Source organism: Coturnix japonica, chromosome 1 (assembly GCF_054131305.1).
Source record: "Coturnix japonica strain WE chromosome 1, WE-NBRP24, whole genome shotgun sequence".
Classification (NCBI taxonomy): domain Eukaryota; kingdom Metazoa; phylum Chordata; class Aves; order Galliformes; family Phasianidae; genus Coturnix; species Coturnix japonica.
In genome coordinates this window covers 76730252-76758210 of record NC_140663.1, presented here as the reverse complement: position 1 = coordinate 76758210, position 27959 = coordinate 76730252, and the positions used below count along the sequence as shown (strand labels likewise).

At 41.8% G+C, this 27959-nt stretch overlaps 1 long non-coding RNA gene across 1 annotated transcript in view; it reads left to right on the top strand.

The window, feature by feature from the left end:
* Positions 1-27959, top strand: part of LOC107320504 (uncharacterized) — a 123638-nt gene that overhangs the window by 87299 nt on the left and 8380 nt on the right. Inside the window, exon 2 of the long non-coding RNA XR_014937934.1 lies at positions 6055-6155. This is a non-coding gene — a long non-coding RNA (uncharacterized LOC107320504). The remainder of the gene's footprint in view (positions 1-6054; positions 6156-27959) is intronic.

Sequence of the window (27959 nt, the reverse complement as noted above, 5' to 3'; positions counted from 1 at the left end):
GGAGAGAGCAGACAAGTATTTCCCATCTGTATGAGATGCAGCTCTGTCATAGCTTGGAGAGCCTGCATCAGTATGCTTAGGTTGTGCTAAGAAGCACCACACTCTTTTGAGCACTCAGCTATTATTAAAGTTTATATGTTACTGTATGTCATTCTTCACAGCTGGTATCACTTTGGGTTAAAACGTTTCTGAGTGTATATCTATGGTTCTTAAAATACCCATCCAGTCTTCAGTTGAGGTTTGCGTATCATGCGTGGTGACTGGCTGAAGCAGCTGCTAGGCCCAGGAACTACTTGTCTCCTCTTATGTGAGTCTCACCTTCACATCGGACAAGAGTATAAAGAAGCAAGTTGCATTGGATCTTGGGGAAGAATGGCAGATAAGAGGTTATCCACAGCTGCAAGTGGATAGGTCCAGTCAGCGTGGGTTCATGAATGGTAGTTCCTGCTTGACACACTTGATTTCATTCTATGACAAGGTGACCCGCTTAATGGATGAAGGTAGGGTTGTTGATTTGGATTTTATTAAAGCCTTTGATGCTGTTCCCACAACATCCTTCTGGAGAAGCTGGCTGCCTATGGTTTGGATGGGCATATGCTCAGCTGGGTGAAACACTGTCTGGATGGCTGGGCCCAAAGAGTTGTGCTAAGTGGAGTTAAATCCAGTTGGTGGCTAGACACAAATGGTGTTCCCCAGGGCTCAGTACTGGGGCTGTTTCTATTCAGCATTTTTATCACTGATCTTGATGAGGGGATTGAATGCACCCTCAGGAAGTTTGCAGATGACACCAACTTGGGAGGGAGTGCTGATATGCCTTTGGGCAAAAAGGCTCTACAGAAGGACCTGGATAGACTGTATCAATGGGCCAAAGGCAAACTGTATGAGTTTCATTAGGGCCAATTGTCAGGTCCTGCACTTTGGTCAACCTGGGCAACCCTACAGGCCTGGGTAGGAGTAGCTGGGAAGCTGCCTGATGGAAAGGGACCTTGGTGTGCTGATGGACAGTCGGCTGAATATGAGCCAGCAGTGTGCCCAGGAGAACTTACTGCTCTCTTCCAATACCTGAAAGGTGCTTACAGCAAGAGCGGGGTTGGTCTCACTGGTGACAGGTGACAGGACGAGGGGAAATGGCCTCAAGTTGTGCCAGGGAAAGTTCAGGATAGATATCAGGAAAAGCTTCTTTACAGAAAGGGTGGTTAAGCACTGGAATGGGTTGGATGGGGCCCTGCGCAGTCTCACATATTACTTGGTCTAGCAGCTGGTAACCCCGCCTGTAGCAGAGGGGTTAGGAATTGATGATTCTTGAGGTCCCTTTCACCCCAAGCCATTCTATGATTCTATGAAAGGGAAGAGATGCAAACAAGTTACAGTCTAGCTTCATGTTTTTTCTCTAATTTCTTTCTTTTTACCTAAATTGTAAATAAAAACAGAAAACAGGCAGAGGAAAGTGAAAAATAATTCAGTTTGGGGATTTTCACTGAACAAAACAAGTTAATTTTTTTTATATTACTATAAATATTTTTCTTCTTCTTTCTTTTTTTCTTTTTTCTTTTTTCAAAGACAGCCAAAATGTATGTTTGTTGGGTAAGAAAATAAGAACAATGTGAACTGAAACTTTGAAAAGAATGTTCTTGAAAGAATGAAAGAAATGGCTCTTGATCTTTGTATCTTTGCTGTAGTAGATTTAAAGATGCAGTATAGATAAGAAGAACGTAACTACCACACCACTTACTAAACTGCATCTCGCATTTTGTGTGATGGGTTAAAAAACTTGTATTTCATATGAGCCGACTCATGATGGAGAATAGAAGTTGTTAACAGATTGTGAAGGAAGTGAAGTCATTCTGCATTCTTTTCTAACCTTGAGTTTTAAAAAGAGTTATCAGGTCAGGAAGTGTATGCATAGAGAGGTTCTCAGATCTAAGTGTCCCCAGAAAAAGATTTGTTGCAATAAAGTAGCTTTCAAAAAAGTTTGGATAGTTGCAGCGCTACTGGAGCCAAGGCCCCTGGTAGCTGCCAGCTGTGTTGTGTGTCTTTTGGCACCTCTGCAACATACGCAAATAGCTGGAGACCTTTTTGCAGCCAGGAACAAGTGAGATGAGAAAAGGCCCTGTTTCTAAATTTGAAAAGAAAGCTGTAAACAACAGGCATGCTGATTGTAAGTGTGCCAGGGGACTTCAGGAGTCTGCCCTCTGGTCCTCTGTGCAGGCAAGGTCAGCCTCCTGTCTATTTTTTTTGTAAAAACAGATGTTACATGACCATGGTCTGGGACTGCTTTTTCATGAGAACCGAATTCCAGACTGGTAAGGGGAAACTTATCCCAGTGCGATCAGAGTGACACCTTAGTTAAGGTACTGCTTACAAGTTGTCCAAAGTGGCTGCTTTAACAGTGCATGGTCCTGCTGTGCTTAATCTCACCTTTGAAGAAGTAAGGAAAGACTGAATTTAGAGGAAATCAGAGTAATAAATAAGGACCTTAGGCTACAGATCTCTCTGCCAAGTAATGTAAGTGGCTGTTCTCTCCCTTGTAACCAGGAGTCCTCAACCTACCAATGTTTATGACCACCAGGTATTTGGCATCCACCCAAGTGAATTTGTAACCGATATTAGATGTCTTTGCTGTTCCCCAGTCCTGTTCAAATGCCAGCCATATTACCAGTCTCAGCAAACCCTCCACTGTGGGCCACAGTTTCTGTTAATAGTACAGTTCTAATCATCATTAGTGCAGTCAAGAGACAGCAACATGTTACTGAGACAAGCAAAGCCATATGTTCAGGAATCTTTTCCCAGATTTCCATTATTTATAGTCTGAGTCTCATTTTGAAATGATAATAGTTTATTCCTGTCTTAAAATTTTGCTATATTATTTCACGGAAGTGTTTATATATTTCACTTATCTAAGGAGAAATGTAATCTAACAAGACAACTGTGGATTCTTCTGGGCACAGCATTGTGTCAACAGCATTTTTGTTCCTTTAGGAAACAAAAAAGATTGTCTACATTTATAGGTGGTATTATGCATCATTGAAAACTGTAGCAGAGTAGGCAGCTGCACATGGTATGTTTCACACCTCATATACTCAAAGCCGCTAGAATAACTTTTCAGTTATTCCTTCCTGCAGGCAAGGTTGTGAACTCAGAGAAAACATAAACAAATTCCTAGTAATAGAACCACAGAATTACAAAATGTCTTGGGTTGGAAAGAGCCTTAAAGACCATCTGGTTCCAACCCCTTTCCACGGTCATGGACACCTCCCAGTAGGCCAGGTTGTCCAAAGCCCCATCCAGCGTGGCCTCGAGCACCTCCAGGGATGAGGCATCCTCAACTTCTTGGGGCAACCTGTTCCGGTGCCTCACCATCCCCATAGTGAAGAATTTCTTTTTTATATCTAAATCTACCCTCTTTCAGTTTAAGTTTAAAGCCATTGCTACTTGTCCTTTCACTGCACTCCCTAACAAAGAATCCATCCCCATCTTTCCTGCAGGCCTCTTGTCTTATCTAGGCTGAACAACCCCAACTCTCTCAGTCTGTCTTCACAGGAGAGGTGCTTCAGCCTTCTGAGCATCCTTCTAGCTGTCCTTTGGACTTGCTCCAGCAGCTTCATTTTCTCACAAGAGCAGAGTAGAGGGGACAATCCCCTCCCACAACCTGCTCCCCACTCTTCTTTTGATGCAGCTTGGGATATGGTTGGCTTTCTTGGCTGCAAGCACACAGATAGCTAATGCTGAGCTTCCCATCAATCATAGTAAGATAGAATGATAGAATGGCCTGGGTTGAAAAAGACCACACTGATCATTCAGTTCCAACCCCCCTGCTGTGTGCAGGGTCACCAACCACAAGGCCAGGCTGCCCAGAGCCACATCCAGCCTGGCCTTGAATGCCTCCAGGGATGGGGCATCCACAGCCTCCTTGGCAACCTGTTCCAATGTGTCATCACTCTCTGAGTGAAAAACAACCAACACATTTAAGTCTTTCTCTTGAACACTGCTTTAAATCCATTCTCCACCCACTCTGTATTTGTGCCTGGGATTGCCCTGACTTTGTAAGTTGGATAACCTTACACTTGACCTTGCTGAACTTCATGAGGTTTGCATGGGTTCCCCCCCAATTGCTCAAGGTACTTCAGATTATCAAGTTTTTTGGCTGCTTTCTATATACCTTTCTAGTACACTGAGGTGATCCTTCGAAGTTTTCAGCAGCTTATAGGTGAATCCTGGGCGCAGGCATTTCTTCTTAGCATTGCTTCATCAATACATTTTGTATACCATAGTTTAATCATTTTTAAATCAATTTTCTATTTCTGTCTTTGATCTTGACAGCATAGAACAAGTCAGCTCTGTGGGCCACGAAAATGTTCTTGGTTGCACTTGGTGATCTGTTTGGTGATTTGGTTTGAGATGATGCTCTTTCCTCCCTCTGGCCAGTCACATTTACCTGACGGCTTTGGCATAATTACAGAGTTTTCCAGAAGCCGTATCTCCTTTATCAGAAATGGTCAAGAAGTATTCAACCGCATACATAAACCTGGTTCTCCCCAACTTACCTCTAGCCTGCTGTAGATCTAGCTTTTTTTCATATTTTCTGTGGCATTCTTGAAAATGTTTTAATGCTGTTCATTGATTGCACCTGTCACCACAATAAACTCAACTATATTAGTTGTATGTAATACTGGTTATTAGCATTCACAGCATCCTCTGGACACTGCAGATTAGATCAGTTCCTCTGTTTCACAAGGGAGCACTGTTCTTCCTGTTTTATAGACATAGAACAAGGCCTTCAGGAGACTATCAGGAAAACCATTGCAAAATCCAGTTTATTTTCCATCTTTTCTATTATCCTAGTCAGAGGACAATCCTTCCTCACTGGCATTACCCTTGAGCTGTGCCTTACAGCTTGCTTAATTACCAAGTACTGATGTTCTGAGTGAGAATATTTTGTTCCCAAATCTTCATAACTTCAAGACACAAAAAATAACTGTATGGAAGAAAGAGCTGTTACTTTAGAACAGCTGTTGAAATGCATGTAAATACCCTGTTGAAATTGCTCTGGCTGTTTTGCATATTGTTTAGTAAGAGGCTTTAATAAAAGTTTCAAGCATGAATTCTCAGATCATAGCAAATGCTGCTACATGTTGTATTAGATTAAAGCACTACCAGAATTCTGTTTAACTGAGTTGTGTATTGGTAGCAGAAATGACTGAGGAGTAAACTGTCCTGGGGATAGGTAATGGAAGGTGTTTCTTTTCACCTGCTGCATTTTGCTGCTTAATCATTCTGTCCCAAAAGTTCATGCATCTAATGGTTTCCTAAGATGCTCTGTGCTAGGAATTTAAATGCCTTCAGTTGCATTCCAAGTGAAGCATTACTGTAGTAGCATAGCTGAAGCCTTGTTTATTTTTTCACTGTCAGAATGGGGAAAGTATTAGGACAGTAGGAAGACAAAGCTGTTCTCTCAGCCTGGGACTAGGCTAAAGCTCATTGCAACAAGAAGGAAACGTATCCAAGGTGCAGGAAAGGAGAGGGCTGCTATCCCTATGGGACTGCTCTTATGTCACAAAGTATGCTTTTTGTTCTCACTTAATGAGTTGCTGAGTGAATGAAGCAAAAAATACAGACATATCAAAAAGATGTATACACCTGCATTTCAGACATTTCATACAACTATGGGGAAACTGCATGTGTATGGGAAACTGTTGGTCACAGCCTGAACCTCTGATTAACCATCTGAGGCAAGCAACGAGTCAGCTGTGGGAGCACAGGTGAAGGTAATTCTGCTGTGCTCCCAGAAGGGGTGGAGCTTGACTCTGCCTCTCGTAGACCCCACTTAAGGGCTGACCACCAGCAATTTAATTTTCTAAGTCTCATTGTATAACACACAGCAATTTAGCTAACAGAAGCAATCCAAACATTTCCTTGTTATTGTTACAGAAGGAGCACAACTTCGCTGTTTTTGATTATGTTATAAGTATGAGGTGGTAGTTTTAAAATGTTACATTACTAATTGTGTATTGTTGTTTGTTTTCAGACATTTACAACTTTTTTCTTTCCATGCAGGTGATGAGTTGCTGAACAAATACTGCAGATTGAAGCCAGACCTCAATTCTCAAGGAGCATGCTTGCAACTGAAAGCAATGGGACTTTGGTGTGAATTTCAGGTAAGACCAGGCACAAACCATCTCTCACTTTGCTGTGGTTTCCTTACTCTAAACTGGAGGATAAGGTCACTAATTTGTCACTGGGAGGACTGAGCAAATTTGCTTGTTTGGTGATGATGAAAAACAGCAGAATAAGCTGCTATGTAAGTAAATAATGAATGTTGTCAGTATAGGTTAGTTACGCACTCTCTGTGTTAGCTTGTACATGCCTCCTTCCATGTCTGTTTTAACTGTTTCTTGTGGGAGCTGGTCCTTTACTTCCAAATACACCAACTCACACTATTGAGCTCTCAAAATCATGGTGTAGTGTTGCATGAAAAAAATATGTTACCATCTGTCTTGCATTTAAGTGGCAAACTTTTGTCAGTGGGGGGGACTCTGTCAGTGGCCTTTATGGGAAGAGGCCGGGGGCTGCCCCCCACTGCATGCAGTTGGTCCTAGCTGATTCCAAAACAGCCACTGCAGGATACAGCCAGGCTTGTCAGTAAAGCCGGTGGTATCTCTTTGAAAATATTTTAAGAAAGGGTAAAACAGTTTGGAATGATGAGGAATGGGGGTGGGGGGGAAGAAAAAGTGTGAGAAGCATCTCTGCAAATGCAAAGGCCAGAGCAGGAGAGAGAAGTACTGCAGGCACTAGAGCATTGATTCCCTTGCATTATGTAGAAGAAACTACCGTGGACATTTCTTGAAGGCCATGTAGCCTTCTGCTACAGAGGACTATAGAGGACTGCTTTTGTGTTTATGAAGGACTGCAGTCTGTGGGATGCACCCACATGGGAGCAGGGGCAAAGTGCAAGGAAGGATCATGTTTTCTCCCTCTGTCCTGTTGTGGATGGGGAGAGTGAGAGAATAGCTGGGTGGATGTTTGGCAGCCAGCTCAGGTTGGCTCATTGCTGCATTTCAGAGTGCCCCAGAACATCACTGTGGCTTTTCTGCAGTTTCTTGACTCTAATTCAGGTAAGGCAGATTGGCTCAGTGAGCAGCAGTGGCAGTCTTTTGGCCTGGTCTCTAATGGCAGTTCATCGTGTCTCTGCTCCTCTCAATCAACAGCTTGGAAGGGAACAGCTGTGTCATATTACAGCTACATGTGGGCATGCAGCTGCACAGTATATGCATTCTTGCCATGGCTGTGTTTACTCTTGGTGATAGCTCATAACCCGCTGAGGCTCCTTGGGCCAAGGCACTTTTCAGTGAACGAGAAGGGCAAGAAGTTTCCATATGGAAGTTTTTCTTTTTGATATTAATAGGTCACATGTTGTGACAGTGTTACAATTTAAACCTGAAGTCAGACTGCAGTGAGGCTGTTGTGGAGCTTGTTCTTCCCCTCCCAAACTGCTTATAGCATCTTTAATTGAAGATAATTCCAGAAATTAGGAGTCATCAAGATTTGTGGAATTAAAGGGGGATATAAATTTAGAGAGCAATGGCTAGGAAAGGGAGTTGATTCTTATGTGTTTGTCAGGTAGTTATCTGGCTGTGTAAGTGCATACTCTCATCTGATTGACCAAAATTGCTGAAATAATGGTCTTCACTCATCTTTCTGGTTGCACTGCTTTATTCTACTTGCAGACTGATAGACATAGAGTGAAAAAGATGTATTTTCAGTTTGTTTTCTGAATGTGAAAGTCGGATTGGCAACCAGCCCCTTCCCCTCCTCCCGCTTTCTGGCATATAGACAATGTGTTACATGTATATACATTTTTGTCTATGTTCTGGAAGTTGCTACAGTTGTTTTAACACTTGTGCCAAAGTCACTCAGAGAACTGCACTTCACAGGTCACTGTGCTTTTCAAAGTGGAAACAAGATTCGTGATAGAGAAGTGCAAGGAAGGAGAGGGTGAAGGGAAGTCGGTTATCAGTCACAGAGTCAGGCTGTCTGCCTGGTAATGTTTCCAATTGTACATTTTAATAACTCAAAAAACAAACAGAATCACACTCAAAGAGTTTCTCTGGGCAGACTGAACATGACAAATAACAATATGGAAGAATGGAGTAGAGATGAACAGAAATGAGTATTTTGTGAGGAAAGTGGATGCCACCTGTGTCAAAGGGAGGAAAATTTGAAGGGAGAGGGCAAAGGTTTACCTGACAAAGAACACTGAAGAGGAATAATCTTGTGCAATTTTCATTTGATGAGCTCTTACAGTTGGTATGAAGGCATCTGTCTAGTTTACTTCAGCAATCTAGACAAGAGCTCAACAGTTAATCTTCACCTAGCAATCGGCTGCTGATGCTGTGATGCATTACAGAGAGAGTCTGCATTTCATAAAATAAAAATGATTTATTGAGAGCAAATCTTAACAGGCCTCTGTTGGGATAAAAAGGGAACAAAGAGACTGATGCATTTGCAATTTCACATTTCCAGTAACCTGATTACAGAACTTGCTTCATTTAAGTGAAAGGTATGACATTTTAAAGCCCAGTTAGATGCCTAAGGATGCGCAGAGGTGCCTCATGGCATTCCCAGAAGTGTCTATGTATCATATTTCAGGGCAATAAGTAACTTTCATTTCCTTACTTAAATTTTAGAAGTTTCTTTTTTTTTTTTTTTTTCTTTTGAAGATAATGCTAAGAGGTCAGATATACCACAGCTTATGTTTACTTTATGACTAATACGTGCTTGTGGCCATGAGTGTTGTTTGCGTATTACATCAGGAATGAGGATTGGCTATGTGTTTTTCTAAGGAATTTATAAAGATTTTCTCTCTGCTTTCCACTTCTTGTATAAAATGTGTAAATAGTATTGTTTATATGGTGACATGCAGTGTTAATTGCTCTGAATCTAGACTTATTTATCTCTTTACATTTATGATTTTCTCTCTAAAGAATTCCTCTTCTCATCTGGAGTGATTTGATTTCCCAGTGACTATTTGATAGTGCCTTTTATTGTAAATATTGGGCTAGACAAGACATGAAAATGAAACCTTGCATTTAACAGTGGTAAGCAATCAATAAACAAAGTGTATGCATTGCAGAACGTGCAGTCTGGAATGCAGAGCAAATGCAAGAAAACAATAAGCCAAGCAGTTGATTTTTCTTGTTGCTACTTGATTAGCTTTTGCTATCTGCCTTTTTTTCCTCTTTTATTTTTCCTCATCTTTCTCTTTGCCTTATTACCTGACCTTAAGTGGGAAGTTATATTCTTAGCCCTCAGTACAGTACTTAAACACAAAGCCTATGTCTATTGGCAGTTCAAGGTGGTAAGTCTTAATCCCCCTGTCCCTTGGACATAAAATCCAGGGAAAGGAATGGTCTGGAATAGGAGCTACACTGACACTAGAGATAGAGCCCTCACTTTTTGTAGGCAACCATCAGGGCTGCAGGATGTTTTCTGTGTATAAGCACAGTATCAAGTGCATGTTGTTAGGAAAGGCAATTAAGAAATTCAGAATATCTACTGAAAATCTGTCATAGGAGATTGAAGAATTAAGAACTACCATTGGTGTAGCAATTGCAGATAATAATGTGAATTTAATTAAAATAAAAATATATGCCTTAGGGTGCTGGAAAATTACTCTTTAATTATTCATCCACAGACTTGTTTACTTGTCAGACAAGATAATCCATCTGCTTGAGTTTTCAAGCTGTGGTCCTATTTTTTTTATTCCAGCAAATTTATAACAAAATACAATATGGCCATGCTTGTTTAAAGGCTCTTCTTGTGTTCCACATGTTTTGTTTTGAGGTGATGAATTCAGTTTCTCATTCTTGTGCATCTAGCAAAGGTTTCTCACGTTGCCAGTTTGGATCATACTTAGACATTCTGTTTATTCTGCAGGGTAAGTTGAAATGCGTACTGCTGTTATTTTCTGGTGATTAAATCATACTAATGCAAGAATATAAATCCTATTGGCCAAGAGGAATATATTTGTGAGGATGTTGTTTAAGTTTGCTGGGTAGTTTTGCTTATTTTTCCATTGCTTATGTGGTCCCCCAGTGCAATGCCATCTCAAATCGAGTCATGGAACCTCCTCAAAGTCCCATATCATAGTAACAGAAAAGGACAAAGAACAAAAGGGAATGAAATGAATGAAAAGGACGGTAGAGGCTTGTGAAAAGTTGTGGTGACTGTGAAGCAGTTTGCAGTACAGGACCACTAATAGCTGTGACAGTTGGAACTCACAGAGCAGCACAGACGCCTTACAGGACAAAGCGTGGCAGGATTTGCAGGTGACTCTGGTCCATCAGCTGCCTGATGGAGATAAACCTCTTCAGCCTCTTCTTGTGGTATTTCATTATCTTCCATCCACAGAGCAGGCTCCTAGAGAAGAGCAAGGCAGCGTGATAACTGCTGCTCTGGGTACTGCACTCCTGCTGAAAAGCACTGGAGGTACTCTCTGCTATGTTGCTTGAGGCACCAGTAAAATCAACAATTGTTGGTATGCCAACAGGCTTGAAAGGCTGTCCTGCAGGTGGTATCCTTAAATCCATCAAATCTTAACTCAGTGGTGAAAGAGTGGGAATTGGTGGTGAAGTGTGAGTCAGGCTCCTCTTTGAGCCTGGGAGGAGGCGAATGAGCCTGAGAACAGGATTTGTAGTACATGTAATTAATGGTATTGAGTAGTGCTGGATAATACTTGTTCTTTCTGTAAAATCACTGCAGGTGATGGCTTGAAAACACAAATAGTCTCTGGCTATCTGGCAAAAAAGTGAGAGTAAAGGCATCTGCGTTCCAGATAGAACACAACAGTCCAAGAAGGCTGGCCATATCCTGGGCATTGCTAACTAGTCAAGGGAAATGATTGTCCCCCTGCACTGATGCAGCCTCATCTAGAGGTGAGGCTTTGTAGTTTTGTGTGCCACAGTAATAAAAGCATGCAAAGCCATTAGAGAGTGTCCAGAGGAGGGCTGTGAAGAGGGTGAAGGCTCTGAAGGGCAAAGGGCACGAGGAGCAGCTGAGGTCCCGTGGTGCACTCAGCACAGAGCAGAGGAACTGAGGGGAGGCCTCGTGGTGGCTGCAGCTCCTCACAGGGACTGGAGGGGTAGTGCTGAGCTCCGCTGTGTGACAGTGACAGGGCCTGAGGGAATGGCATGGAGCTGTGCCAGGGGAGGGACAGCTGAGGGTTGGGGATGGGTTCTGCACCCCAGGGTGGTGGGCACAGCCCTGAACTGTCAGTATTCAAGAAATGCATGGATAATGTTCTCAGACGCATGATCTGTTTTTTTTTGTTTTTTTTTTATTTTTTTATTTTTTGGTGGTCCTGTGTGGAGCCAGGAGTTGGACTCAATTCTTGTGGACCCCTTCTAACTTGGGATATTCAGTAATGATTCAGCTCTTGGAGGAGAAACAGGGGAAAAACAGGTTACATAAATCTGAGTGAGAGCAAAGAATGGGAGGCACATAGAACAGAGCTCTGTGTAGGGGGTCTGTGGACTTCCATCTTCCTGCCTCAGTAATGGAACTCTGACCACCTTCCTCTCTAGTAAATCAAATCTTGCAGCACATTCTCAGTGCCCTATAATCAGATGCTCTTATGCATTCCAATGTATATAACTCCAACATATAATTCTCCCAAATTCAAACCTAGAGAAAGCATGTTTTGTCCTGCTTCTAGCTTCCCATGGGCTATAGTTTTTGCACCAGACTGGGAGTCTTGCACAAAGTGTATATTTCACTTCCATTGTTTTTGTTCTGTTTTTTGTTTTGCTTTGGAACTTAGGAACTAACACATGAAGTGCTTTCCATTTCATTTTGCAGGAAGGTACAATTGTGAAACTGAACTGGCTGCCTACCCTGTGTATTAGCCAAGTTAGGATGAATCAGAACATTGTCAAGAGGTCCTAGATATGACTGTGGGGGCAGTTAATCTTCAAGGCATGGTACATCCCCCTGAGCGTGAAACAATCCAACTTTACTACATAGTAAATGTCATCAATAAAGCTAGGATCTGACTGGCTTCTTCAGCAGCTTCTGGCTGAGCAGGTATGGGGTGTAATGAATCCCCCCTGTGGCGCAAGTGGTAGAAGTGCCGCTCTGCTACACAGAGGCTTGAATTCCAGGGGGTTGGACTCGATGATCTCTAAGGTCCCTTCCAACCCGCATGAGACTATGAGACTATGAGCTGTTCTTCTATGGAGAGTGATCTTTGAGCATTGTATTTTTCAGACTGCCTTATAGGATGCATTCTGAGTCCTGTGTGCACTATAATTTTAATAAATAGTATAAATATTTACACATTCTGCTTCCTTGTGACTCTCCAAATGGACTCTCATGAGAGAGAGAGGGAGGAATATTACATGCTTCCCACTCAGTCAGTAGGGTATGAACTGATATTTGACCCTATGGTGACTGAGACTGTCAGAATCAGAGATTTATGGACAGCCATGACGTGACCTTCATCTAAAGAGAGAACTGCAGGGCTGTGAGTGTGTCACAAAATGCAGGATTGCATGCTGCACTGACTCATGCAGGAAGAAAGGTTTCATTTGCTGGCAAATGCGTGCTTGAGTTTTCACAGCCAATGGAGAATGAAGGGAACATTATTTTTGCTTTTAGAGAACTTGGTTTCACCAGGAGCTAGTGAAAGGCAATAAATATTGACTGCAAAACTCCAATATTTAATAAGTCTTAGGGACAGAAATAAGGGCTTCTGAGCTTATTATAGATGGTATGTATATATTCTCAGTGGCTTCATTTTAATTGCCTAGCAGTGAGATTTACTACAGTTTCTGTATATAAATGGCAGATGCGGCTGTGCTGCATTCAGCAGATTGGTCAGACTTCCCCTTAAACTAGTTGAGATGCAAAAATCAGCAAGAAAGAGGTTTTCCTTGGGCAAATGACATGAGCCTGCTTAATTTCTTGCGCAGCATCCTCGCTTCTGCCCTATAAGAGGAATCGGATTTAAATCATCAGCAGCCAGTGAACATCACATCAGGTTGCACCAATTTGACCACTGTGAAGCTGGACCTCGTTGAGATGGGACATGTGGACCTGAAATGCAATTAGTTGTATTATACATAAGCTCAGTGAATCCCTCTTTGTCCAAGACAGGCTCCTGCCATTCTCTCTTGATTACTACAAGTCTCTTCCCTCGTTTAAATTTTAGTTTGTGTACTAATTATAGCTGTAACTGATTTCTTTAAAAGTAATTTTTCTACCATCTTTGTTTCTTCATTTCTTCTATAGCTGCCGCCTTGTGATCATAAAATGATCGAGCAGGCTGACTCTTTTACAGTAAATTAGAAGATAAAAGGGAGAAAATGTGCGTACAGGTGCCACGAACACTGTGACCCAAGGGTAATTTTGCCAACTGTTAACAATCTTCCAGCTTTATGAGCTCAGTTCTTAACTTGAAATTCATTCTGACCTAGCACTTTATGCAGAGATTTATTATGAATAAAGAACAAACTGGGTGACTATTCCTTTGTGTATACACACCCACCCACGCACTTTTATAATTTATGTTTTCTTCCTTTTTTTAACCTATAATAATGAAAGAAAAGCCCAAAGTATGAGAAGTATGGCTTGGCAGAAATTTAGATTCGTTTGTTGAAAGCATTCTGTGTTGTTACGGTATAAAAACGGTTATTCGTTGCTAGGTCGGAAATGGATGCATAAATCAAAATCTTTTACCCAATTATTTCCCTAATTTTCTTGCTTAATGAAATGATGTCACTGACTAGTTAGATTTATTTGCAGTGTGCTGAAAAAATGAAATAGGATGCATGGGCAGGTGACAGGGATTAGTGGCTGTCTAAGCAGTTAGCTACATTTAATAATCACTTTGGACAGTAATGGTACCTGAGGCAAGGCTAATTGCTTTTCCCTGAGCTTCCTCTCGGAGAGACCCTGCTAGACAAGGTATTTTGGAAGTTTGTGTAATTTTGAGAGGCTATATGCCTGTAACATGGCTTTTCCATCACTGACTTTCCTGGTGTGATTAGGGTGAAGCCAGGCTTCTTTGGCAAGTAGTATCTGAAGGTGGATTCCAAATGTAGATTAAATTCCAAAATGTGGGAGTGTCAAAATATGGAATGTGAGAGTCCAACATGTGAAAATAAGAAAATATCAGATGGCTACATATTCTCTGTCTTCAGTGTCAACCTCTAATGAAGTTTTCTTGGCCACCCAAGAGGGGAGAAAGAGGGAATCTCAGTGGTTTTCACTGTCAGGTGACTAATCTACTGCAAGATGGGAGATCCCTGATGATGGGATGTCTGTATAAAAATCTTCTTTGTTGACTATTTATTGCTGCTGAAGTCAACATCCTTTGACTCTGAGAAGGTAACAGAGCTTGTTATTTCTCTAAGGATCTCATTTTCTGTATTCTTTTTTTCTTTTTGTTCTAAAAGAGAATGTTTCTGATGGCAGCGTGTAGAGCATGTGTCTGTGCACCAGCACATGCTGAAAAGGTTGCCTTGACACTGGCACTGGTAAAGTTCCCCTATCTTTAAAACCTAAACTTGCAGTTCAGTTATTCCATATTCCATGTTGCTCCACTTAAGAAAGTCATCTGTAACTGCTGCCTTGCAAGGTGTCAGCTTTGTTTACTAAAGCTACTTTGATCTGAAATAAGTAGGTAAATTGCTCTGTAGGTGATTAGATTAAGAAGAAGAAATACGATAAGAAGAAAGTCCTTCTGCCTGCTGCGTGATCTGCTCTGGCTGTGTGATAACGAAATCAAATAGCCAAAATGTCATTGATGACTAATCTGCTGGTCTGTGAGGTCAGGTTCAGTTGTAAGCAAGGTTTTGTCATGCAGTATTAATGAAACTGGGAAAATGTTAAGTTTGTTAACATCTGTGCAGTAGGCTTCTCTTAATGCATCTTTGCTTCTTTGCTTTATTAGGACCTGGGAAAATTAGAAAGATATGATTTGTTATTTCAGAAGGCATTGTTGTGTGGAAATGTGTAATGAGGTTAAGCAGTTGAGCTAATATGAGCTTACACTGATCTTATGTTTTATCTTCTGTGCACTTTGAAATGTTATTCTTGCTATGTTTCAAGAAACAAATATTAGTGTTCTATGTCCCTTTCTTGGAAATAAGTCATCTTTGCAAGTTAATACAGTGCCGCCATATTTGTCGAGTGAGACTGTATGTTAGGTTTTCCTGAATGGACTCTGGTTGCTCTTTGCAGACCTGGGAGGAATTAGTCATGGATTATACTGGGCATAAGTAAATAAATGAAAGACAAGAATACTAAAAGGTAGTTTCCATGATGGAGAGCTTTTGAACAGATGACAAAAGGATAGAAGCTCTGGTACGGTTTAATCCCAAGGGTCCTTTATGTTCTGCAGAATATCTCTGCTTTCCCAGAGGTTTGCACTGGATGCCATATGGAACTGGATCAGAAACTAAAATGCAGGAGTGATAGGCAACCTTTGGGTCACGCATGTGCTGCCTTTTCCTAAATCCCACCCTTTCTGTAAACTAGACTAGAGTTAACAGCAGTTGGATTGCTTTATGCATCATTTGTCTTTGAAAGTGCAAGGGAGGCCATCTATAGAAAAAGCTGCAAGATACCTTATCACAACGTCTCTAAGAGATCCCCTACTTCAGTAGTTGCTGTCCCCTTTTTGCTACTCCTTTCTGGGAAGTAATCTACAAGATCAGTTAGATCCCATGTCTCAGAAGAACTGTATCACGTTGCAAATCACTGCACAGTAGGATTTCTTTTAGTACAAATTCACCTGTAATAGGCATATGGAATAATTTTGATGCAAGCCCTTTTAAAACCAGTTGGGAGATACCAGACTTTTTTGTGATACCAGATTTATAAAAGGTTCCGTTAGCTTTCATTTTTATCTATGTTTGTTCTAATTTCTTGGTGTTTGTTAAAAAAACAAAACACTTTCTTATTTGGTTGCCCAAAGGTTGTTTTGTTTCGTGAAATATCAGATTTTTTTTTTTTTTTTTTTCCATGAGCACAGAGGCACCACAGTGTTTGAAGATGTGAGAAGACTTCTGTGCTGGTTGGCCACAGGGGCTGTTTGAATGCTGAGGAGAAGGTGTGAGCTTCCTGTTGTGAGTGAACTTGTTCAGCATCAGAAAAAAGAGGGAAGTGTTTCTAAGCCTATTGTCTTGCTGCAGTTCACATGGCTCCCAGTGGGTGAGGTCTTCTGTAGCAGTATTGCCAAGCATCAGGTAACAGGAATCCATCTGGGGAGTGTGCGATCTCCAAGCAAGCACTATTCCTGCTGCTTGTGTGAATACAGCAGCTCTAAACTCTTTTCGCAGCTACAATGCATTTCGTTTCTTGTGTGAATTGATGCAATGTTATGCTTAAAAATGCTTCTATCTGAGCAACAGGCCCTATCTGATGGATCAACTGTGGCCTGTTGGCATTACCATGGGCCTGCTCAGAACTGGACAATGTGCTCCAGTACTGAGTTACAGGACAACACGAGGAACACCTCAGGCTGTGCCAGGAAAAACAGAGTTGATGTTCACTGCCTGTTGCAGTCAGTTGCAAAGTGAGTCCAGTGTATAAATGGAAAAAATGTGCCTTGGGAGGCTGTTTTGTAGGGAGGAAATATCGAGATTCCTGTCACAGCTGTGACACTGACTGGATAAACCCTTTTCCCTGGCTTTCAGGAGCTGTCAAATCAGCTGCAGAATAATATTTACCTCTGTTATCTTGGAGTGATAATAACTGGGAATGCTTTGAGGTTTGTAGGGAAATGGCACCAGATTTATTGAATACAGCATGTGGCATAAAATGCCAGAAGTGTTTTAAAGGGATAGATGGAAAAGGGCCAACTATAGAGCCCTTTGAAGTCCGTGTTAGTTTTCTCAGGTTTCTTGGGGCTTTTAATCACATAATTTTACACAAGCTCATGATTTACTTGTACAAAACAAGTGAACTGGTGAAGCTGTGATGTGATCACCCTTTATGTTGGTTATCAGAAAAAAGGAAGTGGAGGTTAATGATACTGAGATCCCATTGATGCTTAGCCAGGTTGGAAATGGATCATGGAAACTGTCTGGATTTTTCTGTCCATAGATGATGATCTAGTGGTGTGCAAATGCATAAAAATAGAAAGTACACACTCTGTGGTTACCCTGCTCATCAGTTACACTCACAAATAGTCCCACCAGCAGCTCAGAGTCGCATTACCTGGATTATTGCAAGGGTCAGTGCCCAGCTAAGGAACGTGACACCTTGGGACATTTATGTAACACCGAATCATGTAACAGGTGAGCAGGGAGCCCACGTACAGTGCAAACAAATCCTTTTCCATTTTTCCCTGCATTGTCAGGCTGGTTCCGATGAAGGAATCGTGCAAAGCTGAAGCCAGGGATCAAAGATTGGAGCCTGATGGCAGTTTCAGGAGGAGGCTCTGCACTGAGGGTGCTTTCATCATGTTTCAAGTGAAGACTGAAATGTTTTCCTCACCTTCTCTCTCTCATTTGTTAGATTGCTCCCATGCTGCCTTGACTGTGTGCTGGGGATACTTGTGCTGTGAGAAGCAGTTGATGGCTGGTTGATGCCACAGTGTGTAGCATGGCACCAGGAGCTGTGGTCTGCATGCAAATCACTATGTGGGTCCTGATTGAGTTACAGCTCTTGGTTTTCTCATCAGTGAGTGATGCATTATAAAGGATGCTGGGTACCTCTGGTGCTTCCCAAAGGAGTAGGTAGTAGTCTGCAAGGTCTCCTCCACGCAGCTTTTATCTGAGAGCCAGTCAGGCAGTGGCTGCATAAGGTGAAAAAGGTGCTGTGGCTTCTCTTACACGTCTACAATCATGCACAGCTGCTGGTAATCAACAGCTTTTCTCTCATAATGAATTCATGTTGAAGAAGAGCTCATACATCTTTTTCCCATGGTCAAAAAAGAGCGTTTACATTTAGCACCTCTTAATTGTTCAGGATCATTGATTTGCTCAGCAGGGGCACACCACAGGTTCTATAATGAATTCTACATCTTAAGCAGCCTCCTCTCCCCTTACATGCAGCATAGTGTTATACCTAGAAAACTCAACCCATTTTTAAAAAAGACATTTCTCCCGGTTTACTAGAGCTCTGCTATACTTATCATCAATAAGAATATTTAACTACCAGTAGCACCTTCTTGAGGGGAATATGGAGGAGCATTGCTTGATATTGACTGAGTATTTTTCATCCGTGTATCATAATTTGCTTCATGTTTTACTTGTGCTTTCTCTGACAAGCACATAATTAAAGGCAGTGACAAACACATTGTTTTGTGCCTGATAAATATATTACTAGCATTTTTTATCAAGTTAAAGGGAGATAATTGAAAGATAATGCCTCTGGTTAAGTCAATCTCAGAAGATGAATAACTCTTACATCTAATATATTTGCCCAAGCTGAGCGCAGAAACTCTATGTTGTACTGCTAAGCAACTGAAGGTTTCCTGTTTGCTTCTTTTAGTCTGTGCTAAACCCTCTTTACTGGAAACAGTGGTGAGACAGTGGAAACAATTTAGTAGCATTTGCAAAGCAGGGAATGATACTGTACTAGTCTAGACTTGCTGTAAACCCACTAAGCTTCATGGAAAGCGTTGGCTGTGGCTTTGGGTCCTTGACTTTGGTGTTGAGAAATGTCTTCAGTAGCTCAAAAATGAGGCAGTTTCTGCTCTGGTGAGGATTTTAAGTAGAGGATTCCTTTGGAAGATTAGCCAGTGTCTAACATACGTAGCCTGCTGTATGAAGGCTGCTCGGATCACCGTCCTGCACTGTGCTTTCATTTGCTGACTTCTGGACTCAGTCCAGCATCCCTGACGTCCCTCCATTGATTGTGACTTGTACTGGATTAAGCTAAGCAGTCGTCCAAGCATATTCATTTCATGGTTGTTTGTGGGCTGTATTTTGGAGGTTATAAGGGTGCTGACTGTTATAAATATCTTTATAGACTGGCCTTATAAAAAATGCAGTGCCTTTACTGTGTTCTCATGTCTTTATTACGATTACTATCAAGTTACTTCTTTGAAACCTTCCATGGTTTAAAAGTGGAAAAACATTCCATTACAAAAGACTAGAAGTCTTCTCTGTACAAAACGATTTAATGTCGAGTCATTAGCTTTGGAGCATTTTGACTCAGTTTATTTGCATTTGCCCAAAGCCAATGCCACTTCCAGCAGGTAGATGTTATTTCGAAGTACTCTGTACTCAAGAGTTTTTCTCAGCTCTGTAGCTTGTAAAAAGCTCTACTAAGTAGAACAGTGACTATTCCATGTGTCACTAGCTATCTATGGAGACAAGTTTTGAGAACATGGAGCTAAAAAGGGTTCACATTTTCTTGGCTGCTGTATCAAGCAGCTTTATGGCAACGTCTTCAAGTTACATCCAGCCTTGACCTTCAGTGTCTGGCCTAGGACTTTCCAGAGTGAGAGTCTTCAAATGAGTAGTACCAGGGCAGTGGGGGCAAGTGTCTGATCTGTTTCATGTTGGCTACCACAGGGGATGCATGTACCATTGCACTGTGTTTTTCATATTCAGTTTGACAAAGAAGCTGGAGTGCCCTATTAGATTCTTCTGCAGCTCCTTTCAACCCACACCCAGCAGCTGTTTTGCTCAGAGGTGTATGAACTCAATGTGTGTGTAAGTCTTCCTAGAAAATCCTGACTAATTTATGTTGCTGAGCACTAACTCAGCTGTTTGGTTTCAGTTGGCTCCAGCCTTAAAACCCAGCAGGGCTCTCAGGCATCTCTCACCTGCAGGACCCCAGTGAGCAGATATTCCCAGCTCATAACGATCTGTTTCAAACTGTGCACCATACAGCAGTGGTTAAGCTTACTCAGAATGTAGGTGAACCAGCTTGTGGTCCCTTTTCTGCCTTCTTTGAAGTAAGATTTTTCCTTCAGATTTTATATTTAGAAGGCTGGTCTGTCTTCTGGCATGCAGAGCTTGTTTTGCTGAAGCTGTTCTGTCATCACAAAAAAACTTAGTATTGGTTAGAGAAAAAGGTTTGCTGCAGTTGAAAATGTGAGATGATTGAATTTTCAACAACCTCTCTCACTAAGGGACTCAGTGAATGCTAACACTGTATAGACTGTTATAAGTTTTCACAAGAATCTGCTTCCTTCTGAGATGGGTAAAGGTGACAGAAGCTGGGTTTGTTCCACTATATCAGTGCTAGTAAGCAATTGTAACTAAGCGATTGCATCCCATAACAGCCATAACTGTGCAAAAATGCAGGCTGATGTAGTACAGGGGAAAGATCTCCATTAAATCTCTTAAATCCTATCTTTCTTTCTTGCAAAGTGGGTTTGTACTTACAATGTTTCACTTTCCCTGCTCTCCTTCTCTCTCCATACCCTTGCTGCTCTCTAAAGCCCTCTGTTCTGCTCATTTAGGTATGGACTGTCACTGTGCATGGTTCCCAGGAGCTTTGACTGAATTTCAGCGTTCTTTGGTTGGTTATGCTTTGCAGCTGCACCACCTTGTCTAGCACCATACCACTATTTGAACAAATCCCTGAAGAAGAAAAAAGGCATCTTTCCCCAATGAACAGACTTCTTTGCCTCTTCTGAATAAAAGCAATGTGTGCTTGACCAAAGCATCCGTGTGCCAACCTGAGCAACTCTTTACTTTCCTGACTGAGAGATGCAAGGTAAACTGGCATAGAAGAACAGAAGAAAATACTAATGATTTACTAGTGCTTTTGGAGTGAGTCTGAAATAGATTCTTATACCATAAGGAGTCTCCTCTGTAAAATGAAATTACTTGGTAATAACATCACAATATAAGTGGATCAAAGTGTGCACACTTCCTAAACGAAAATTACATGTCATATTCTAGTATACAGCTGGTAGATCTAGTTGCGGGGGTATGCCTTGCAGCTCCTTGGTTTGGTGTCTATAATCTGTTTACAGCTATCTCATCGGTAATGTCTGTGTGCTGTAGTTGCACTAGCAGTGAAGATTGAAGTGGGTCAGGTGTGTTTTGCTGCTTGGATGTGTTGTTCCATGCCACCATTCCCAGCTTCTGATGTGTCAGAAGTCCCCTGAGTGGGGAACCTAGCATTGTTTGGTGTGTTGTGATGCCTGTGCTGACTGGGAAGCTGCTGTGTGAGATCAGGAAGACCTGTGGGGCATCAGAGCCCTGAAGAGCTGGACACACTGCTCTTGGCACTGGTACTGTAGCAAGCACAAAATGCCAGAGATGGAGCCAGTAGTTTCACACTATGATTCATCTGATCTGTTGTCTTTAGAGGCATCTCCCTTTCTCATCATAGCATTTTAAAGCCTCAGTGTTTTCACTGAATTTAACTGCATACGATGCCACTGATGGCTACTATACTTGTTTTTTAAAAAAAATGAGATGCTAAGAGATGCGCGGCATGTTTCATACATCTAAATTATGTACAAAAAAAAGTACAGTCTTGGTCAAGTTAACCAAGCTGTCCTGGCATCAGGCAAGCCATATTAACTGAAGAATGCATCTTGATTAATTAGCAGTCTGGTCATAATGACAGTATTCCTTTGAAAATATGGAATAGCATCTCTGATGGTTTTTCAGCAGTAGCTGCCTGCTCAAAGCTTGCAGTGTGATCTCTAGCCTTGTTCTGTCTACTCAGCTCTCAAGGAGAGTGGATGACAAAGTAGGGAACTGCACTAGATCCTCTCAGGCCCCTGGCTAGTAATTCAGCTGCTGGACAGTTTTTCCATGGGGACTGTTCACAATTAAACTGTTCACAGTGGTCTATGAGAGGATCTTTCAAGATTCTCAACAATTTTCATTGCTGGTGTTAATGCTTATTCTCCAGGACTCCTTGACATTGTAGAGTTTTATTTTCTAAATCAGTTCCTTTACCTCATTTATTTTATTTTATTATTTTCTGTGAAACAGTGCCTTACATGACTGAAATCTTTTTGCCTTGCTCAAGTATTTAGGTTACAAAGTTCAGCATGAACCATCTGGTGGAGCATGGTTCTCTAAACTATGGGTATCCAACCCTTTGGCTTACCAGGGCTGCCCTGTGTGAAGAGGAATTGTCTTGAGCCACGTATAAAGTGTATAATACAGCTAATGTATCTAAGTAACAAAACCTCTTTTTTATATATTTGTTATTAAAATGGAAAAGAAGAGGGCAACAGAAACATAAAACTTGTCAATTAGTATGGTAGAGGGGATAGAGGGTGGAATGGGTGTCTCAGACGGCTTGCAAGGAGTCAGATCAAAGTTTGTGCACTGTGTAGATGCTCATGGCATGCAGTGTTGTTCAGGCAGAGCACAGAGGCTGCGTGGAGACACTGGTTCTGCATTTCCGTGGTGCAGAACAAGCAATGCAGATGTGGGCTTATCTCATGCCTAAATAGGTGAAGTCCCTCTACTGCATCCTGTCTGTAGTAGCCAAGGGACCAAGAGAAAAATTCAGTTTAACAGAGTTGTAACAGTTGCAGAACTGTTACAATTTAATTGCCATCTGAGTGCTGATCTAGAATTAAGCTTACTGTCAAGAGTCAATTCCTAGCAGAAAAGCCATAGCAATAGCATTTGTTAAGCCCTATGTTGCTTGCCTCAGCTATACAGTTGTTGCTGAATGAGCCAAAAGCACTCAGCTGTTATAGGCTCCAAAAAGTTCCAACCAGGTGAGATCAGAAAAAGAGCTGTGTCTGTTATGGTAGTTAGGAGTCTTTGCAAGGCCATCTTGTACTTTCATGTGTGCCGTATTCAGTCTGATTATGTGAACATGAGATAAACAAGCTAAGAAAGGAATTTTCCTTGCAAAATCATGATTTCACCAGTATCAATGGGCTACTGGACCAGGACTTTGAGAGAGCATGCAAACAGGCAATTGCAGAGCAAAATCACATTACTCTAAGGGGGAGAGGCTTAGCCACAGTGGCAGAGAGGATACTGGTTGCTTGCCTTCCATGTTACAGTATTCTGGCTAAGGGCTATCAAGGCGAGACCCACAAAAGGCCATTACGGATGCTTTGCAAGGTTGTCTTCCATATGAAAATAGAAGGAAGGAATGAGGAGGAAAAATACTGTGAGCTAGCCTGGGCAGAAATCAGTGGATTTAACCATGACATCTGTTAGATCTCAGTTTAAGATGGAAGCACTTAATTTTGGATGACTTCTGTTGTTATGGCAGTGATTTTGCTGATGAATATATCCATTTCTGAGTCAAAGCTTGTTCACTTACAAGATTGGTTTGAAGCCAAACCTGGAGTCTTAAGCAACTTCAGACTTGGAAGGATCTTGTACAATTTGTGTATGCTAGCTGAAGCAAAACCTTTTATGAAACCTCAAACAATCACAGAAAGCCAGGACTTCGGTTCTGGGGCCACATGTTGTATAAAAGGCTTGGGCTTTATTAATTTGTTGGGGATTTATTTGCTTCTGTTCTTTTGTTCTCTTTCTTCATCTGTGATTTCGCTTCCTCCTGCTCACACTTCACTGTTAGCACAGTGCTTCTGGTCTTCTCTCAGTTTCCTTTGGTCAAGAGTACAGAGCTTCCAACTCATATTAAAAGAATTGTATCAACATTATCAGCTGGACCAGATTCAATTGGCAAGTTCTCTTCTTTTCAAGGACGATATTTGATAAACTGTACTCGTTCTTTACTTTGCAAAGTTACTGTGAGAGCTTTCTCCAAATTCCTGAAATTTTGCTAGTATGAAATATACTACTCATTGTGTCTCCTAAGATACCAAAGCATGTTTTCCTTGGAAGGAATTACATAATTCTTCAGATGGCAGCATGCCTCTCTTGCTCTGCCTTCCCTTGAGTTGTTCTCATTCTTGGTTTCTCACAAAAAGCACCATTTCTGTTCTGAAACTGCCTTCTTCTCTGTTCTCCACAACTTGGACTGATCTATTTAGGACCACATTCTGCAGCATGGTGGTTTGTCTGGCTCTAACAAGGTCTGGAGAATTTGATTCTTCATGTAAACTCTTTATTCTTTTAAAATAATTTAAAGCTAATGTAAGGCAGCATGTGTCCTGTTCTCTGAGACGAAATCTGTTAGAATATTGTATCTGATAAAACAAGAGCATGTTAGACGGTGCATTAGACAGTGCTTGTCCTTCTCCTTGTATCTTGGAAGACGCTTTCATCGATTCTCTCTAACTCAGACCCAATTTTTCCAGCCTTCCTTGAAAATACGCACCAGCTAAGCTAAGATCCTGAAAAGTATTTAGATGTCTTGCTCTTGCTTAAGACTGAACCCCATTGATTTTGGCTGAAATCTGCAAGCAGACGCATTGATTTCAGTACGTAAGACTGAAATCAATGCTGTTCAGATATGCAGCTCAGACCGAGCCAAGCCTGCTGGCTTTGACCAACAGGCACTTGTGCTTGTCTTTAACTTCAAGCATGTGTGTAGCCATACTGCCTTTTCTAAACTTCTCAGTGCATTGATAGATCTAGATTACTGTGAAAAGCATCAGCCACACACATACCAATACCCTGGAATAATGAGGAAGAAGGCAGCAGGCCACTGTGTATACTACCCTGTCTTGGAAAGTAAGTCTTGGCACAAGCAGTGTTTTACCACTGGTAAAGTGTTGTCAGCAGAAGTCCTGTAGCCTGTGGTTCACACCAACAGCTCTGGAACTGAGCGCTGCTACCGGTAATGTTCATGCTCTGTCTGTAAACAGTACAGCAGCCTTAAAGATGCAGGCCAATACAGTAACAAGTTGCTGATGTGATAAACATGAGTTTGAAATAAAGCTTAAAAACAGAAAATGATTTGGTGGCTGTGTGTCAAGGGTCATGTCTAGTCAAGTTCTCCTAAGTGCCAGCTGCTCTTCTGCCAGGTCATCTTTGTCCAGTCTGATTTCCCTTCAGCTATGTTGGCATCCCCCTGCTTTGGTGCTGCCATGTCTTTATGTCAGGCTTATCTTGCATTACAAAATCCCAAACACTGGACTGGAAAAAGCTGAAAGATCTCTCTTGATCTTACAGGAAATGTGCTGTGTTTCAATAGGGTCACAGGTTTGCTGTTTCTTTTTTTCTTAAAACCGTGCTTTGTTGCTAAGTCTGGTATATTTTATATTTGATTTATTTGATGTCCTGCAAAACTTGTGATTAAACAGGAATCTCAGCCATCACTTACAAAGCACGTTTCCAGTCTCAGTGTTGTTGGGAAGTAGCTAAAAAAATACTGTTTGTTGTACTTAAAAATACTAAAAGAGGAAAATGTTAAAAAAATAATGGAAGCGCTTATGTACTCTGAAAACTGAGGAATTTGAGGTTTGCTGCATTTTGCTTTGTGAGAGCAAATATTGCTCTGCTTTAGTTTGACTAAAAAATCACTGGTGTGCTGATGGTGTGCTGCCTGCAACTCTGGTAGCGTGACTGGGCAGTGCTTAGCCATAACAAAAGAGGGCTTTTCTCTTAGGAGTCTGAACTAAATACAAACTTTTGTTATTTATGAAATGCATAAGACTTTCCTGATATTTTATTTAAAAAAAAAAAAAGTTAATTGAAAGTATTAGGCCTATATGGGACTTTGGTAATGCAATACCTGCACAGGTTCTCAGATCAGCGTTACTCTTTAGGAGTGAGATAGGGTGCTTCTGTGCTATGAACACATCAAGCTGAGGAAGTGCTTCGTACTTCCTTTGCCACCTGCCAGTTCCCAGATGCATTTGGACTGAGTGGTCATGTCTCTGTTTCCCTTCAATGGCCTCCCTTCAATGGTTTGTGTTAGCAAGAGTGGAATGTGTTCCAGTCCAGTAAAGGTGACCTAAGGAGGCTGAAAGGCTCCTTTTCCTAGAATAGTTTTAGGAATGTTAAATCAGACAGTACCTTGAGAACTCTTGCAAGGCAGGCACATCATTGCCTTGTCCTGTGCTGAGGATTTCTGGCTAGAACCTTATTAGCTCTGGAATGATGCCTTCCTACACACAAAGAATACCTAAGCATTAGAGGCGGATGCTGCAACAAAGATAATAACTAAGTTTACTTTCTAGCTTTTGTTAACTGGCTGTCCTAGGACTTCACAGAAGGCACGCTGTCTCTGCTCTGTTCTTTGTTTTATGATGTGTGGGGTTTCTTTTGTTGTTGTTGTATTTTGTAGTTTTTCTTTCTCACATCCCATTTCTACTTTCACTTGAGATATGTTCTGTTTCCCACCCACACCTTTCCGCATCTGAGAATTACTTAACTTTCTGAAGAGGAGTCCTGTGAAATGTATCCCACACAGATGCACTGCTAGGGTAGAGCTGGGAACAGAGCAGGGGTGGAAGGAAGTGACTGGGTCAGATGAGGGAGAAAGGTGGTAACTGGGTCAATGTGACACTACAATTTCAGTGGACAATGGACCAGAGCTGCTTATTTTGTAGCACTGTGAATCTGGGATCCCCAGTGCCCTGAGTTGGAGGACCACGACTATGGTAACAGTAAACTCCCAGCCAACCCCAAAATTGTGTGGGATTTGCTGCTCCAGCTAGATGTGTACAAGACAATGGATCCCAACGAGTTTTGTCCCACAGTACTTGAAGAGCTGGCTGATGTAATTCTGAGACCTCTCTTGATTATTTTATGATGGTTGTGGGGTCTGTAAAGTTCCCTGCCAAGTGGAAGCTGGCAAATGTTCCAATTTTCAAGAAGGGCAAGAAAAAAGACCATGGTAACTCCAGGCCTGCCAGTCTCACTTTGGTGCCTGGCAATTTTCTGGGGACATTTATTCTGGGAGTTTTTGAAAAACAGCTAAAAAACAGTGCAGGCTGTAGTCACAGCCAACACAGATCCACAAGGGAAAAATCCTGTTTAATGAACTTAATCAATCTCTTTTTATGACAAGGTTACCCATGTAGTTGACCAAAGGATGCCAGTGGGTGTGATCTTTTTGGACGGAAAGCAAAGCTTTCAGTACTGTTTCAAGCAGTATCATAGTATCTTTCTGGACAAAATATCCATCAAAGAACTAGGAAAAAAAAAAAAAAAAAAAGTACAATGGATAAAAAATTGGCTGCTGGCTTGGGCTCAGAGGTTTACAGTAAATGGTTTGCATCAGGCTGGTGGCCAGTCATTAGTGAGGTTCTATAGAGCTCCGTTTTATGGCCTGTTCTCTCTGATGTTTTCATCAATGACTTGGATACAGGGCTCAAAGACATGCCAGGATTGTGGATGATGTTGTAACTGCACTGTTGTTCTGCCCTGCTCTGTGCTCACCTTCTGCACTGGGTGCACATCTGGGTGCTACAGTGTAAGAAGGACAGAAAGTTATGAGAAAGTTTCAAAACCAGGGCTATGAAGATGGGAAAGGCTATGGAGGGCGTGTTTGAGGAGGAGGGTCAGATTGGGTGTTAGGAAGGTGTTCTTCACCAGAGGGTGGTCAGGCAATGGAATAGGCTCCATAGAGCTGCAGCCACAAGCTTCAAGAGTTCAAAGAATGTTTGGACAATGTTCTCATACTTAGGGTTTGGATTTGAGGTGGTGGTGTGGAGCCAGGAGATAAACTTGATGATCCTTGTGGGTTCCTTCCACCTAGGGATATCCTATGATTCTGTGATTCTAAGCTGATTGTACACTGTCCCCTCAGAGGAATCCATGAGCCCATAGTGTGCACGCAGAATTGAGAGCAGCCTAAGTGATCAAGGTAAAGATTGTGGCAGGAGAGGACACCTCTAGGGCAGGTGTCCCCACAAATGTGCCTAAATATAGTGCCGGTCCTTTTCCACCAGCTCCCTGGCATGAGTGCCTTCTCCTCTTGTGCTCACCTCTTTGGAGCTCTTATGACTTCCTTTGCCTGTCTACCAGTGTCAACTAACAGTCTTCTCCAGCTTCTCTCAGCCTCTTAATTTCTCTTTTAGTTATTTGCTTGTCTCAGCAACTGGCTCTCATAGAAAGTCCCTAGTTACCATCATGGTCTCCAAGAATGGAAGTTTCTTTGTGTGCAAATGAGTAAGTTGTTGTAGAAAAAGTGTAATTGAAAGA